This window comes from Acomys minous (assembly GCF_964271855.1).
Source record: "Acomys minous genome assembly, chromosome: 18".
Taxonomy (NCBI): Eukaryota; Metazoa; Chordata; class Mammalia; order Rodentia; family Muridae; genus Acomys; species Acomys minous.
The window spans coordinates 21,718,461-21,732,372 of record NC_140501.1 but is presented as its reverse complement, the minus strand read 5'-3'; the positions used below and the strand labels follow the sequence as shown (position 1 = coordinate 21,732,372).

The window sequence follows — 13,912 nt, the reverse complement described above, 5'->3', positions numbered from 1 at the left end:
AGGCTCATTGTGGGGAAGTCCTGGCCTGCTCTCCCATGCGTTGCAGCCCGTGAGGGGTGTAGCCAACTCTCTAGCTGCTACCACAGCCTAGGGGCCATCTTGCTCATCTACCTAGGGGCATCTTTCCTTCCCCCACCTGAACACTTTTTGAATTCACAATGTAAAAGATCAGTTCTAGATATATTATAGCTCCACACTGAAAAGGTATAAATGTAGGAGTTTTATAAGAAATTAAAGGAGAATATTTTTGTAATATCGAAATAGAAAAGGTCTTTTTTCTTTCTTTTATTAATTATTCACTTTATATCCTGGTCATAGCCCCCTCTCTGCTCTCCTTCAAGTCCCACATTCCCTCCCTGTTTCCTCTATACCCCCTCCCTACTCCTTAGAGAACGAAAGTTCCCACTCACCCACCACAGCATGTCAAGTTGCATCAGGACTGAGCGCATCCTTATTCTCTGTGGCCTGGCAAGGCAGCCTTGTCAAAGGAAAGTGATCTAAAAGCAAGTATCAGAGTTCATGTCAGAGACAGTGCTCATACCCCTGACTAGGGTACCTACAAGAGGACTGAGCTGTGCGAGTGGAGACTCAGTGCAGGTGCAGACTCGGTGCAGGTGCCTAAGTCCAGTCCATGCATGGTCCTTGGTTAGAGCTTCAGTCTCCACAGGTCCCACTGGGCCCTGGTTAGCTGGCTTTGTTGGACTTAAAGAGCTCTTGTCCCATGTGAATTCTTTCTACCTTCTCACTCTTCCACAGACTCTGTGCTCCACCCAACGTTTGGCTGTGGATCTCTGCATCTGTTTCCAGCAGCTACTGGGTGGACAGTTATGCTAGGCTCCCATCCTGTTTCCTGTCTTTAGCCACTGCTGCTGTGATTTCTGAGTAAGATTTAAGCATCCTTCCTTGGGTCCTCTTTGTTATTTATCTTCTTTGGGTCTGTGAATTGTAGTATGGTTAGCCTGTACTAATTGGTCAAAATCCACTTATAAGTTAGTATATACCATGTTTGGTATATTCTGGGTTTGTATTACCTCACTCAGGATAATCTTTTTTATTTTATTCATTTGTCTGCAAATTTCATGATTCCTTTCTTTTCAATAGCTGAGTAGTATTTCATTTTGTAAATGTACCACGGTTTCTTTATCCATTCTATGGTTGAGGGACATCTGGGTCATTTCTAGTTTCAGGATATTACAAATAAAGTGGCTATGAAGTTAGTTGAGCAAATGCCCTTGTTGTATGGTGGAGCATCTTTTGGGTAAATACCCAGGAGTAGTAAGGCTGGGTCTTGAGATGGAGCTATTCCCAATTTCCTGAGAAAGCACCAGATTGATTTCCATAGTGCTTGTACAAGTTTGTATTCCCACCAACAATGGAGGAGTGTTCCCCAGAAAGATATTCTTAAATGGAATAGAAAAGAAGTTATTCCAACAGAGAAAATAAATTAATTTTATATTGTGATTAGGAACTTCATTTTACTAGCATACCTCTTTAAAAAAAAATGATAAGTTAATCCAATTTTAGAATATGGCATTCTAACTCATGTGTCTAAAAAACTATATCTAACATGTGTGTTCCTGTGTGTGTGTATATATGTGTGTGTGTGTGGTGCACGCCCGCAAGTGTGTAATGTGAATTAAAATAAGATGCTATATACCACCACACATTAAAAAAGAAAAGACACACATGCTGCTCTCATCCTCAGAGGCCGTACAGGTTGGTGTTTGTGGTGAGGCTTGTGGTCATACCCTAGCCACGGTCAAAACCTAGAGTAAATTGTACCACTATCTTTGTCAACATGGCACTCAGAAAACTTGCTAGTATTGGCTGCATCTGAAAGAGTTACACAGAGCTCATGCTTTTGCCCCATTCACAAAGTCAAAGCACCTACTTCATCAGCCCTATGATCTGCTATGTGAATACCTTTAACTGAAATGTACTTAATACAATTAGAAGTGGTCATTACACCAGATGTGTAGATATCATCATAGATTCATGAAGCACGAGACATCAAGGAAGCCTGATACTTCCAAATAGACACATTGAAAATTTAACAAAAATGGGGAAATACATATAGCTGAATGCGAAATTCAGCCAAGTGATAGGAATCATTAAAATGGACTAAATTTTTGAACTTGAAGACAAGTCTTTTGAAAGAATACAATTTTAAAAAGTAAGATTTCACTTGGACATGATGGTATGCATTTCTTTCTTTCTTTCTTTCTTTCTTTTTTTTTTTTTTTTTTTTTTTTGGTTTTTTGGGAAAGGTTTCTCTGTGTAGTCATGGCTGTCTTAGACTTCCTTTTTAGACTACACTGGCCTCAAACTCACAGCGATCTGCTTGCCTCTGCCTCCAGAATGCTGGAATTAAAGGCATGTACCACCATGCTTAGCACATCTCATAAAACTACATTTCAATACTACATATCAATACTCTACCTCAATAAGGAAAAGAAAGAAAGAAAAAGAAAGAAAAGAAAGAAAGAAAAAAAGAAACAACTGGATGTGGAATTTGATGAAGAGAAAAAGGAATAAAATAACAAAGAAAGCTCTTACAAGATGCTATTAACCAAAGAGAAGTGAGTTTTCCAGAAGGAAAAGAGGAAGGAAAAGGCTTTGAAACCATATTGAACAAAAATAGACCTGAGAAGGTAGCTTAGTTGGTAGAGCTTGTCTATCATTCATGAATTCCTAGGTTTATCTCCAGACACACATAAACTGTATTATAATAGTAGGTTTATGTAATTAGCTGCAAGAAGGAGGTTTAGAGGCTCAAGGTCATCCTTGGATCCTCACTGAGTTTGAGGTCAGCATGGGGATATCCATTTCTGTCTCAAAAAAAAAAAAGAAAGAAAGAAAGAAAGAAAAGAAAAAGAAATAAAAAAGAAAAGAGAAAAGAAGGAAAAGCAAAAAAAAAAAAAAAAAAAAGACAAATAAATGCAGTGGGTCCATGTGGATCTTAGGTATCAAACTCAGGTGTTTAGGCTTGGAAGCAAGCAGCACCATTTGTGACAACATGGGTAAAGTTGTAGAATATTATGATCAATTGAAATAAGCCAGACAAAAATATTGTTTATCTTCTCTGATATTTCATAACTAAAATAAATGCTTTCTTAGAAGTATCTAGAACAGGATTCAGTAGAAACTTGGAAGGGTAGAAATGTGGGCACACAGAAGGAAAATATAGGCAGTAAACCTCCAACCCCTACCCAGACTAGCTGATGGACAGGACATTCTCCACTGTTGAGTAGAGAAGGAGATCTGACTTTCACACAAACTCTGGTGCCCCATATTTGAACATGTCCCTTGGATGGAGATGCCTGGTGGCACTCAGAGGAAGGACAATAGGTCACCAAGAAGAGACTTGATACACTATGAGCACATACAGGGGGAGGAGGTCCCCCTCAGGAACAGTCATAGGGGAGGGGAGTAGGTGGAAAGTGAGAGGAAGGGAGGAATGGGAGGATACAAGGGATGGGCTTACAACTGAGATGTAATATGAATAAATTAATAAAAAAATTTAAAAAAAGAAATGTGTGCACACAAAGACAGACTTGATAATAAAAGGAGATAATGTGCATTACCTGCAGTGCCCTACACCATAGTGTGATCATAACAATCCACAAAAATGCACTACACTTTCATAGCTAGAAGAGAACAAATTTTATAAACATGTGGGTCTCATCAATGTTGAAAGAGCAGAAACTTATTTAATAGTTATGTATTTTATGCATTATTGAATTGATGTAATATGTCTTATAAATGTATTTAAGGAGTAGGGCAGTGATAAACTTAGATAATCTAAAAATTGAGAAAACTCAAGGGCTGACAAGAATGTGGAGCAAACTGGACTTTTGACACCACTTCTAATACATACTGTCACAACCACAGAAACTGATTTACAAGCTAAGCTGAAAATCTATACATCCTGTGACTTACAAAGGCCATTTTGAATTATAGGCTTCCTAAAATGAGGTGATATTTACTGAGAGAGGGTTATGACAGCAATGTTTATAATAGTCAAAAGCAAGAATTGTCAAGTGCCAATTAACAGTGGACAAGATAAAAGAAACTGTAGTGTATAGGTGTGCTCTCAGCAGACTTATAGAGATGAGAAATTTTGAGCCACAACCCAAAGGAATCTCACAGACATGATGAGAAGCAACCAGAACAGCAAAGAGACCATCATGTATAGTATTATTTAGTTGGTGCTCAGAACCAGGCAAAAATAATCTAGTTTAGTCTATAGAAGTCAAGATAGCAGCTCCCACTGGCTAAAGGTGTGTGTGTGTGTGTGTGTGTGTGTGTGTGTGTGTGTGTGTGACTGGAAGTGGAAACAGTTCTGGTAGTACTGATATTTCAGACTCTAATAATTATCATCTGGACATGGATTTCTTAATTTGTTAGATCTCTTAAATTTGTATGGAAACTGTGCACTCAGATGCACACTCATACATAAAGAGTATGTGCCAATACAACTAAAAACATCAATTATGTATCTTGCAGTTACATGTCATACAACAGAATTAGAAGGTGCATTTTCAGCTCTTGAGTATGTCCATAAATCCAACTGAGGAAAATGAAACTCGTGACATGTTATGATTTGAGGCAACAGAGGCAATAATTACAAGAAAATGAAGTGTCCATACTTCTGGCAGGGTCAGGTAAGGGGAAGCCAAATCAGTTCAAATGACTCTGAGAAGTGTTTTCTCCTCTTTTTTTCTTTTTTGTTCTTTATTTTTTTCTTTACACTGTGCATGGAAAGACAGAGAGGCATCATGTTGTATTGTAAATTACAGAATAAAATTTAAAAGATGACCTGAAGGAGATAAAAATAGGTAAAAAGAAAATCATGCAGTAATTTTACTTAACACTAAAATAATTCAAATGATATTTGACTAGCAAGCAAAGTACGCATGAAGAAATAAATCAAGACTGTGTGAGACTAACAACTAGCTATCTCTCATGGGATCTGTGTTTGCCAGCCAATGTTACCAATCTCGTACTTTCTCCCTTGATCCAAATATAAACTTATGATATTAAGAAGTGAACTGAGTTCAAAGTTTACTGCCCATATCGTCCTTGGTTGGTGCAATAGTGTAAGCAGGACCCCTGGGCCCAGATCTGCCCATCATAATGTTCTTCTTTAGATTTCTAGGGACTGACTTTCACATGAACTCTGGTGCCCCATTTTTGACCACGTCCCCTTGATGGGGAGGCCTGGTGGGACTCAGAGGAAGGATAGCAGGCTACCAAGAAGAGACTTGATATCCTATGAGCATATACAGGAGGAGGAAGTCCCCCTCAGTCACAGACATAGAGGAGGGAAGTAAGGGGAAAATGGGAGGGAGGGAGGAATGGGAGGATACAAGGGATAGGCTAACAATTGATATGTAATATGAATAAATTAATAAAATATTTTTAAGAAAGAAGTGAACTGAGGATTTTATAAGTCCAGATCCTGACTAAGCATGATAACAGCTGTGATATTAGAAGCCTAAGAATAATTGGTTTAAAGATGTATATAACACTACCCCTCTAAATAATAATTTATATTGCTTCTTTTTCTTATTTTTCTGTGAAGATACAATAGAACCAAGGCAACTTATAAAAGAGAGTGTTTGTTGGGTCTCATGGTTCCCGAGGCTTACAGTTCATGGTCATTGTGGCATGGGAGCAGGCAGGCAGAATAGTGCTGAAACAATAGCTAAGAGCTTACATCATGATCCACAGGCATGAGATGGGGGAGGGGGGAAGGAGGGAGGGTTGAGGGAGAGAAGGGGACAGAGAACTGAAAGTAGCATGGGCTTTTAAAACCTCAAAGCCCACCTCCAGTAACATACCCTTTTGCCAACCAGGCCACACCACCTAATCATTCCCAAGCAGTTCCTCCAAATGGGAGCCAAGCATTCCAATACAGGAGCCCCTGGAGGCCATTTTAATCCAACTACTGAATCCACTGCTGGCTCCCATAGGCTTGTAGCCCTATCATAATGCAAAACACATTCAGTCCAACTTCAAAAGTCCCCATAGTCTTTCAGGGCCTCAGCTAGTTTAAAAGCAAAAAAACATTCAATGTCTCTCCTGAGACTCAAGGTGATTTCTGTATTGTAACCTCCTGTAATATCAAAATTAGAAAGAAAATTACATAATTAAACACATAATGGCACATTCCCAAAAGGAGAAATGGAGACATAGTGAGAAAATGCTGGACCAGAGCAAGACAGAAACTCAGCAAGGTTAACTTCAAATCTTGTATGTACCACATTTTCTTTATCCAGTCTTCAGTTGAGGGATATCTAGGTTGTTTCCAGTTTTTGGCTATTACAAATGAAGCTGCTATGAACATAGTTGAGCAAGTGTCTTTGTAGTGTGATGGAGCATTCTTTGGATATATGCCTAGGAGTGGTATAATTCGGTCTTAACGTAGATCAGCTTCCAACTTTCTGAGAAAATGTCAAACTGATTTCCAAAGTAGTTGTACAATGTTGTACTCTCACTAGCAATGTAGGAGTGTGTCCCTTGCCCCACATCCTTGACAGTATGAATGGTTGTTTGAGTTTTTACTTTAGCCAATCTGAGGGTGTAAGATTGAAATTTCAGGAGGTTTTTGACTTTCATTTCCCTTATGACTAAGGATGCTGAGCATTTCCTTAAGTGTTTCTCAGCCATTCAATATTCCCCTGTTAAGAATTCTCTGTTTAGATCTATACCCCATTTAAAAAATTTTGCTTATTTGGTTTGGTGATGTCTAGTTTCTTGTGGAGTGGGTGAAATTTTTCTCATTCTGTAGGCTTTTGTTTTATTCCTATTGACAGTTTCCTTTGCCTTCCAGAAGCTTTTTAGTTTCATGAGGTCTGATTTATTAATTAATAATTAATTATTCATCTTAGTGCCTGAGCTGTTGGTGTCTGTTCAGGAAGTAGTCTCCTGTGCAAATGCATTCAAGGCTATTCCTCACTTTGTCTTCTTTTAGATTTAGTGTATCCAGTTTTATGTCTAGGTCTTTGATCCTCTTGGACTTGAGTTTTGTGCTGGGTGATAGATGTGGATCTATTTGCACTCTTCTACATGCAAACATCTAGTTAGATCAGCACCATTTGTTGGAGATGCTTTCTTTTTTTCATCATATGGTTTTGGCTTCTAGTGTCAAAAATCAGGTGTCCATAGATGTGTGGACTTACTTCTGGTTTTTCAATTTGATTATCTTTATCAACCTGTCCATTTTTGTACCAGTACTATGGGGTTTTTATTGCTTTTGCTCTGTACTACACCTTGGAATTAGGAATGGTGATATCTCCAGATGTTCTTTTATTGTAAAAGACTGTTTTACCTATCCTGGGCTTTTTACTTTTCCATATGAAGTTGAGTAGTATTCTTTCAATGTCTATAAAGAATTGTGTTGGCATTTTGATTGGAATTGTATTGAATCTGTCGGTTGCTTTTGGTAAGATGTCCATTTTTACTATGTTGATCCTACTGATCCACAAGTTTGGGACATCTTTCAATCTTCTGATATCTTATTTAAATTCTCTCTTCAAAAATTTGAAGTTCTTGTCAGACAAGATTCTCATTTGCTTGGTTAGTTACACCAACACATTTTATATTATTTGTGGCTATTGTAAAGAATTTTGTTTCCCTAATTTCTTCCTTGAGACATTTATTGTTTGTATAAAGGAAGGCTACTAATTTTTGTAGTTAATTTTGTATCCATCCACTTTGCTGAAGGTGACTAAGAATGTTGTCAATTTTTCAGAAGGTACTTTTAAGTTCTGAGAAGAATGGAGAAGAATGTATATTAATTTGTGTTTGGTGAAATGTTCTATAGATATCTGTTATGGTTATTTGATTCATGATGTTTGTTAGTTTGAGGCTACATATTGTTTAAATTTGGTTTTGTTGTGAAATATCTTGCTTACTCCGTCTATGGTGTTTGAAAATTTTGCTACATATAATGTCGAGGCTAGCATCTGTGGTCTTTTAGAGACTTCAAGACATCTGTCTAGGCCCTTCTGCCTTTTAAAGTCTGCTAATAATTAGGGTATAATTCTGATAGGTCTGCCTTTATATGTTTCTTAGCCTTTTCCCCTTAATGTTTTGACTACTATGTGACAGAAAAATTTACTTTTTTGGTCAAATCTAATATCTAATAAAGTATTATTTATCATTTAGTGTTCTGTAAGCTTTTTGTATTTTTACAGACATCTCTTTCTTTAGGTTAGGAAATTTTTTCCTATGATTTTATTGAAAATATTTTCTGGACCTTTGAACTGAGAATCTTCTCCTTCTTCTATTCTTATTATTCTTAAATTTGGTCTTTTCATAGTGTCCTAGATTTCCTGGATATTTGTGTCAGAAACTTTTTAGATTTAACATTTTCTTTGACTGATGTATTAACTTCTTCTATTGTATCTTCCCATCTATGGTGATTTAATATTTTTCTGGACATGGTAGTCTAGACTGGCAACTGTGGTCTCTTAGAGACTACAAGACATCTGTCCAGACCCCTCTGCCTTCTAGAGTCTGTTGAGAAGTTGGGTGTCTTATTCTGGATTTGGTGGACAAGGGCTTGGTAGAGGTGGTGGTAGATGGGTGAGGTTGTCCTACCTGGTGTTTTTGGTATCATAAGGCCTGCAGAAAGCAGGAAGAATCCATCTCTTACATTCTTACAGTGATGCTTGCATCTCTAGTTTCTGATCTCTTACCTAGGTTTTTCATCTCTAGGATGCCCTCGGTTTCTGTTTTCTTTATTACTACTATTTCCATTTTCAGGACTTGAACCATTCTATTCATCCCCTTCACCTTTTTGGTTGTATTTTCCTGTATTTCTTTAAAGGATTCATTTCATCTTTAAATGCCTCTATCATCTTCATAGGATTGGAATTAAGGTCATTTTTTGGTGCTTCAGCTGTGTTAGGATGACCAGAGCTTGCTATGGTCACATATCTGGGCTCTGGTTACACCATGTTGTCCTGGCAGTTGTTGATTGTATTATGCTGGCCTCTACCTATGTGGATTATGTGGTCAGTATAGGTTTAGGTGCTAATTTCTGAAATTTTTAGTGGATAGGTGTTGTTTTTGTTTTTGTTTTTCTCTTGGTTCTGTTTCCTCTGTGCCTTTTGACCTGAGTAGCCTGGGGTTCTGGTGACAGGTGAGTCTTCAGTTTCAGTAGCATGTCTCCCCTAGGGTTGTTTGGCCTGGATGTCATCAGGGGTTTTGAGTACCAAGGTTGCCTCTGGGGTCCCTAGTCCTAAAGTAGCCTGAGGTCCCTGGTGTCAGAGTGGCCTATGGGGATGGAGATGGAGATGTGAGCAGGAAAATGGAGTCCAGTGGAATGAACACAGTTTAGGCTTTTAAAAAGATTTAGCAGGCAATGGCTTGGGGGAGTGCGTGATCTTATTTGGTGCCTGTGGGTCTCCAGGAAAACAGGCAAGGTTGTGGACCAGAAAATGGAGTCCAGGTTGGGGTACAGTTTACTACTGTTGTATGTGCTTTAATGGGCTTTGTTGGGCAATGGCTTGGTGGGAGTTGGTGGGGGGTGGTCTTACCTGGTGACCCCTGTCCTGTTGAGCCTCCAGGAAAGCAGGCAGAGTTGTAGCCTGAGAAATGGGGAATAGGGGATACCTTGTCTAGGGTTTTAATATAGTTTTTATTTTTCAGGCTCAGTTGACCAAATTATTAGCTATTTGTGATGAAATTTATATCCAACATCTTTTCTTCTTCATGAGTTTTAGCATGGGGTTGAAATGCCAATCCTCTAATAATACAATGTTTTTTGTTTGTTTGTTTGGTTGGTTGGTTTGGTTTTTGGTTTGCTTGTTTTTATTTTTTTCAGATCAGCCCTTATTCATCTCATTAGCATGCTAAAAATCTTTTCCCTCTGTGTATTTGAAAGGTTTACATCCTTAACATTTCACAGTTTTAAGGAGTCTGTAGCAGGAACCTAGAGAGATTGAGACCAAATGCATGTCTTATGTCACAGAAGTCTATTTCATGAAATAAAGGCAGGCTATCTGCTATGGAGATGAGTCTAAAGCTTTCTAATGTGTCTTATCTCACCATAGTGTATCCGTCACCTTTGTGGGGTCTGATGCAATAATTACCCCTTAGCAGGGCTTATCCTGGGCAATGGCAAGAATAAAATTAGATGGAGGTTTCATAAAATAGTTTCCTAGGAGCAGACTCATGTTTATTTTGTACATATGCCCAGAACCTCTGCAGTGAGTGGATTTTTATAATTCTAATAGGTTTCCAGAATACTGACTATTATTCCTTCTTTTTAAAAGCTAATAGCCAGGGGCTGTTAAGATGAAAGTCATTTTTGAAAATCCTGAATAAAAAACAAACAAACTAAACATCCTTGCCAACTTGTGAATCTGCCAAATCTTCCTTTTGCCAGCTTCATTTTAATAATTTTGGTTTGTTTGGTTTTTCTGGACTGTTGATAAGTTTTCAAAAGACAAGAACAAATAAATAAAAATCATCAATGACCTCAAGTTGACAGCACACTCTCATTTTACACAGAGAATATAACTGGCAAAATATACTGGAATTTTATCATTCCCTTTCCCCATCTCTCCCCATTTCTCTCCCTCTCCCTCTTCTTTTCTCTGTCTCTCATTCAGTGGTGACAGGAATTGGATTCACACCTTTTCACATGCTAGGTAAGTTCTCTCCCATGCTGAGCTATATCCCCAGTCCCTATTTCTTAAATCATAGTCTGAAATAACTCTGAAATAGGATAAAGAGAGTAGTGCCAGAGCAACTTGCTTGGAAACCCAGCAAACAAACATTATTGGCATGAGTTTCCTGTTAGAGTTCCTATTGTCTCCTGGGCTTAGTGCCAGTGTTTTGTGCTGTATCTTCCAACAGCAGGGAAGAATAGAGCAATGGTGCTTAGACTTCAGTTTAAAAAGATATGCTGAAAGGGGACATCTTAACATCATCTTCTGTCCCTATTCTTCAGTCTAGAGTAATTTCTCAACTCCTATTTGCTCTTGAATAGACAATGCAGCTGGGATCTTTGGCCCACTATGTGGATTTTAAAAGGGGATCCACATTAACTTGTTATTTTTATACACCTTGTGTCAATTGTTTTTCCAAGGTTCTTTCTACAGTTGATGATACAGTCCAGGACATTGCCTTATGTGTTCAGGTTCTGTTCTAGTTTAGTTTCTGTTACTGTGCTAAACACTATTACTTAAAGCAACATGGGAAAGAAGGAGATTTTTTTTTTAAGGGAAGAGAAGCCATGGCACAGACTCAGTGCAGAAACCTGGAGGTGGGGACTGAAGCAAAGGGTGTAGAGGAAGAAATGCTTAATGGTTTCTTCCCAATGGTTTGCTCATCTTGGTTTCTTATACCATGAAATGTCACCTGCTTAGGGGTGGCTCTGCTCATTATGATGCCCTCTGGGCAGGTAGTCCTGGATAGTATAAGAAATCAGGTTGAGCAAATGGCACACAAATCTTTTTTATTTTATTTTATTGCATTAATTTATTCATATTACATCTCAATGATTATCCCCTCCCTTGGATCCTCCCATTCCTCCCTCCTTCCCATTTTCCCTTTACTCCCCTCCCCTATGACTGTGACTGAGAGGGACTTCCTCCTCCTGTATATGCTCATAGGGTATCAAGTCTCTTCTTGATAGCCTGCTATCCTTCCTCTGAGTGCCACCAGGTCTCCCCATTCAGGGGACATGGTCAAATATGAGGCACCAGAGTACATGTGTAAGTCAGACCCCACTCTCCACTCAACTGTGGAGAATGTCCTGTACATTGGCTAGATCTGGGTAGGGGTTTGAAGTTTACTGCCTATATTGTTCTTTGCTGGTGCCATAGTTTGAGCGGGACCCCTGGGCCCAAATCTACCTATCATAATTTTCTTCTTGTATGTTTCTAGGATCCTCTGGATCCTTCAACTTCGCCATTCTCCCATGCTTCTCTCATCTAGAGTCCCAATAGGATGTCCTCCCCTCTGTCGCAGTTTCCTGGCTAGTGAAGACTTTCATGGGGCATGCCCCTTAGGCTAGTATGCAGATATAAGTGAGTATATACCATTTAACTCTTTCTGCTTCTGGGTTTACTCACTCATTATGATCATTTCTAGTTCAATCCATTTGTCCACACATTTCAGAGATTCCTTGTTTTGAATAGCTGAGTAGTATTCCATAGTGTAAAAGTTTCTCTTTCCAAGGTGACTCTAGTTTTGCCAAGTTCACAAAATCTAACCAGTATGGCTGCGGCTGCAAATTTGGTACTTGCTGTAATGACCCAAACATGACTACAAAGACATAGGATTAGTTTCTGAACAATCATCTGTCGTTTTTCTTACTCATAGTTGTGAAGTTTAAAGAATCTCTCTGAAAGTTTACAGAATAAGGCATTTAATGTACACATTTGTATAAGAGTCATACAAAATAAGAAGATCAAAGAAAGGCTACATCATTGAAGCTTAAAATACTTTTTGTGATGGGCAATGGTGGCTTATGCCTTTAATCCTATCATCTGGGAGGCCGAGGCAGGCAGAACTCTGATTTGAGGCCACTCTGGCCAACAGTGCAAGTTCCAGGACAGCCAGGACTAGGCAGAGAAATTCTGTCTTGAAAATAAACAAAGAATAAACAAACAAAACATGTTTCATGTGATGGAAAGAACTAAGGGGCAATGGGCAAGTCTAAAAAAGGAGTAAATTCCTTTTTAGGGGAAATAAATGGTTCTAACAATAGAAATATTTTAAGAGAAAGTTCTTCTGGGCCATAGATATGATGCTTGATTTTTAGTCTCTAGTTTCCTGTTAAAATTCTCTGCTTAATAAGAAGTTATAACAATGTCCTTTTTTTCAGGGAAGCATATTCCCACAGTTAGATAAAGAAACTTCAGAGTCTCTGTGCTTTGAAGAAGACAGAGGATAAAAGAGGGTCCAGACTCAGGAGGTTTGGGGCAGGTCAGAGGGACCTTAGTTCTGAGCTACTTTTGTTGAGATCACTATGTCAGACACCTCAAAAAGCACAATACTACTTCCACCTCCAATTCCCCTTTCTACCTTGTTTTCCAAGTTCACTCTACTGTATCTCCTCATCTTTATACTTACTTTAAACACTATTTAAAATTTTATTTTTTATAATTTTTTTCATACAGTATATTTCTTTCCCCTCCTGAATTTCTCCCAGACCTTCCAGCCTATTCATCCCAATCCATATTCTATCTCTCTCAACACACACACACACACACACATTTTAAAAATACACAAAATAAATATAATTTAAAAAAATTTTAATCTGAGATGTAATATGAATAAATTAATAAAATATATTTTAAAATTTTAAATCATTCCTTCTCTGTCCCTTAGTTAAATCTCTTTGTGTTTTAACAAATGGATCTACATCATATTTAAAGTATTTAACAACCTATGAAGAGGATAGTTCTCAAACCATACATTCTCTTGAAAAAGAGAATAGGAATCCTTTCACTGTGGGAAGCTGCTGCTGCTGCTGCAGTGATGTTTGTTGCTATGGAACTCCTACAGGCAAACAAGAAGTAAGGTGGCATTCAGAACTCTGTACATCATTAGATCCCACTGCTTGGCAGTTATTGCACAAAAGAAAACTACAAAAGCTTCAAGACCGTCCTGATGAATCAGCCATTGTATCTGAAAGTAGAAATAAACTATCTATTTGCAAAAACAGGCACTGTGTATGACTTTTTACTCTTCTTTTTTTCCCCTCTTTTTGTTGGATGCCTATGAATAAAGAATAATCTTTGTGAAAGTGTCTAAAAACCAAGAGTAGTCATTTGGCTTTTAGTGAGGAACAAGATCAGAGAGACACGAAATCATTTTGTTATTTTGAAAATGTCAACCTGGGAAAGTGAACTGATGTGCTCAGTGCAGGTTCTTGGAAGATGGGAAC

The 13,912-nt window shown here is 38.2% G+C and overlaps 1 long non-coding RNA gene across 2 annotated transcripts in view; it reads left to right on the top strand.

The window, feature by feature from the left end:
* The window catches only part of LOC311589314, a 28,083-nt gene extending 14,387 nt beyond the window's left edge, over window positions 1-13,696 (top strand). For both annotated transcript variants that reach the window (XR_014776496.1, XR_014776497.1), the window contains exons 3-4: window positions 4,507-4,664; window positions 13,354-13,696. This is a non-coding gene — a long non-coding RNA (uncharacterized lncRNA). The remainder of the gene's footprint in view (window positions 1-4,506; window positions 4,665-13,353) is intronic.
* The last annotated feature ends 216 nt before the right edge of the window (window positions 13,697-13,912 follow it).